Source organism: Varroa jacobsoni, unplaced genomic scaffold, assembly GCF_002532875.2.
Source record: "Varroa jacobsoni isolate VJ856 unplaced genomic scaffold, vjacob_1.0 scaffold_555, whole genome shotgun sequence".
Taxonomy (NCBI): Eukaryota; Metazoa; Arthropoda; class Arachnida; order Mesostigmata; family Varroidae; genus Varroa; species Varroa jacobsoni.
In genome coordinates this window covers 351,232-355,048 of record NW_019213457.1, presented here as the reverse complement: position 1 = coordinate 355,048, position 3,817 = coordinate 351,232, and the positions used below count along the sequence as shown (strand labels likewise).

Sequence of the window (3,817 nt, the reverse complement as noted above, 5' to 3'; positions counted from 1 at the left end):
ACTGAGGTATCTGGTTAGCAGCTTCACATTTTCAATAAGAGATCGTGCTCCCATTTTATGACAAGATTTCTAATTCATGGCATCCACAGAACACAATGCCATAGAACGGCATTCACGAATCCTACAGTTCTTGTGGTTCCATTATGTGTAGCAATCACTGTTTCGGGTACCACACAGAAACCTTCTTTAGGCTTTATGCTTAAGTTATGGCTCAGTTAATAGAAAATCTGCCAAATTATCTTATTTTCTCTACTTCAAAGCTGCTTAAACCAACGAGTGTTCTTTGTTTTATAGGCGGTAATATTCGGGTGTGTCTAACAGGCAGGTATCACTATATGACGAGATCGTTTATGATGCGATCCTTATGTAGTTAAGGTGACTTTCAATTTGATAGTTCTGTTCTGGTTTTGCTAGGTGTGTTCAGATTCAATACATACTCAATGTGACTAGAAAGCTGTGGTTGTTGTTTATTGCTGGGAGGATTTAATGTATTAAATATTAATAATGACTGTAGTATTTACTTGTAGAACAAGTGGTCTTGATATCTGACGATTTTAAACCACGACGTTCTTAATACGACATGTCATTATGAGAACATCGGTCTACGTATTATCAGAAACCTTATCTTTTTAATCTTATCACCTTTGTTCTCTCTAATTTACGTTGGCAACTCTCGGTGTGAGTAACAGGTCCGCCGATTTCCCGATAAGAATGTAACAGACTTCACAGTCACGTTACATAGAGTCCTTCCTGGTTCTTGTAAAATAAAGCTTACTCAACCTTTTATTTATGTGCGGATATAATCCTTGTATATTAGGTTTTTCGATATATGTTGAGTGTGGACTATTGGTCGTAATGTTTTTAAACTCGTCTGAAATTGATGCAACGTATAGTTTGATTTTAATTTCAGATGGAAAATAATTTCGTCCTACCTTTTCTTCGTACCCGAAGATTCAATATGAAGAAGGCTGTCGACTGTTTCCGGAAGTTTCACCAGGTTTGTTTCACTAATACTTCATTCTTCCTTGTATGTGATTGTACTATTTCAAGTTAAGTAATATGATAACAATACACTAAGCCGTAAGTTCATTTCACTAAAATTCAAGTACACTGACTTTTCTTCGAAAGTAAAGTCTCTAAAAGGTCGAACGATGGAATAAACAGTGAGGGAAATATATACTAGACCACCAAGTGGTGTAGCTAGAACTTTATAGATGCGAACCATACATTTGTGCGCATAATAGCTAATCAGAACTATAGTTGCCCTTAATTATAAAATTTTAAACGTTCAAAGATATTTCAAATGCCGGTAACTTGGCGTGAACAAGTTCGACATATTTTAAAGCAAATCTCAGTTAGGCCAAAAGCTTAACATTCAGAAATTAAATAAAAAATCGGAAATTTTGTAATTTAAGACAATTAAGAAAAACAGACGATGATTTTATCAATATTTTTGAAAATGAAAAGGGTGTAACAAGCGAAGATTTATTAAAATCTTTCACGTTCTTTGGTTTCAGCCCGTTTTTTTAAATAGGTTTGTGGCCGGTTAGCTTCTGCTTTTTATCGTTTTTTACGTTACGTGTTAAGAATGGCTAGATGGGCTGACTAGTTTAAGTGATAAAAAAAACAATGAGTTAGTCATGTTTTGTGTTTGTGTTTCATAGTGTCATGTCATCAACAGGCTAATTTTACAACAGGACAGCCCTGGAGCCATTTAATGCATAAATAGCAATGACGCATGAAGGTATATGCAGAAAGGGCATTGATCCATTGATAAAATCTTAATATAACGGTCAATCACGCCGGTGTATACGTACAAGCGCTAGTTGTTCCATTGTATAATGAAACATCTCATAAAACTTATCCTATTAATATTTTAGTCAGATAAGTATTAATCTAACAGATGCAATACATATTGGTGTAAATGAAAGGCTGCTATTATTATTACCGTATAGATTTAGCTCACAATTAACGTAAGTCGGAATATTTATTAATAGGAAAAATCTGCTCAGTGTAGTTATAGCAGATGAAAATTTCGTGTTAGTGCAAAACAACTTTCCTTTAGGTACGTCATCCATCTTTTAGCGGATTATTTGTCTTTAACTTACTTTCGTTGAATACCGGAACACTATGGATATCCCTAACTAACGTGATATAGCACTAGCTAACATAATAGAACTTGCGGTTTTAGGTGTTCTATAGTATTCTGGACACTTAACACTATGATAAAACATATTGCCTTATTATTGTTACTATTCGTATTAATTCTACGGCTCGTGCGTATTGTATTATAAATCCTGTGCGGTGGAACCTAGGTCATCACTACGCTTCGGTAGATCACACAAATCATGGAAAATATCTACCGAAAAAATCGGTCGTCGTTAAACGTATAATTTTTGGGAACCAGCGCAGGAGGCGACTGCGGACTTACGTAGTTACATACATACACACGGGTTACACAATTACCCTGTGAAATTAAGCTTATAAATATAGCTAACATTTCACATACACAGCTTGTCTATATAAAATTAAAAAAGTCGCCATCATTAGTATTAGTGATAGCGAAATTAGAGCTTGACGAAGGTTCAAATACTTACTTACAACCGGTGCAAAATCTAGAACAAAGATGCCTATGAGCAGTGGACCTCTGCACGTTGCGGCACGTTGAGCATATAAGCCGAGAGACAGATTACTTAAAAGCTTAATATTTTTTCTCGAAGATAGCAATCAGTGGTCTCATTAGTCGCAAACCCACAAAACTCATTCCGTGGCTAATCATAGATAGCAAAATGCTTAGCTATAACTGTGGAACTAACTTTAATTTAGAAAAAGTGTTAAGGATAAAGGAGATTCAAATATATCACCTTCTGTATATGTAATTCAAATGCGATCGTACAATCCTGAATTGATTCTGCCATGGGAAAAAGAACCCAAAGATTACCCTTACGTTTTGGATTCACTACTTGTCTTTATGATGAAAGAAAAGAACCCGCTGGATGGAACTCTGACCATCGTCTCTTTTAGATGTGAATATGAACTTGTGTAGGTCTTTCTATTAATACTAATACCCTCACGTTTTGCGGATAAAAAGCAATAGTTTTGCGATGAAATGTGCTGGGTACAAATAAAATGTAAGCAATATCTTCCATTGCTTTCAGGAACTACAATATAGATTTCGGTGAAATCTCAGACATGCTAAATATTTCCACTTATGGTGTGATCGCAGTGCAAACCTATGGTCTGCGCATCGTATTTGATCTGACAGGATTGAAATTATCTCACGCCATGATGATGATGAAGCGGATGTACTATCTTAAGGTGAATCAGTATACCTGTTTACTTTATTAATAGTTACCTAACATGCTCAAGCGAATATAGACGAATAACGGATTATTGTAGGGTCATCGTAGGTAAGAACTCTTTTTTTGGGCAAGAAACGTACGCAAATCGGCCAGAGGTACCATAGATCATGCATAGTTAAGTGGTGATAATGATATTTCGTGGGCATGGTAAAAAGAGCGTCTCTCATGTTATTCAAACTCCACATTACTATGGCTAAAACATAATTGCGACTCTATGATGATTCAGATGGATACATAAAGAATCGTAGCAATTGACGTTATAAACATTAATCTTATGAAATTATATAGGCGATAATAAAGGCATAAAATGGAGTACCGGCCCGCTTCAAAAGCACGCACTATATTAACGAACCCTACAATCTTAGTTAAGGCATCTATAAGGTCATTCGACCCTTCCTTTCCAAAAAATGGAACAAAGATTTCACTTCCACGGCAGAAATCTTCATGAACTTTAA

The 3,817-nt window shown here is 35.6% G+C and overlaps 1 pseudogene; it reads left to right on the top strand.

The window, feature by feature from the left end:
• The first annotated feature begins 889 nt into the window (after positions 1–889).
• LOC147753335 (alpha-tocopherol transfer protein-like) lies at positions 890–3,817 on the top strand (annotated as a pseudogene).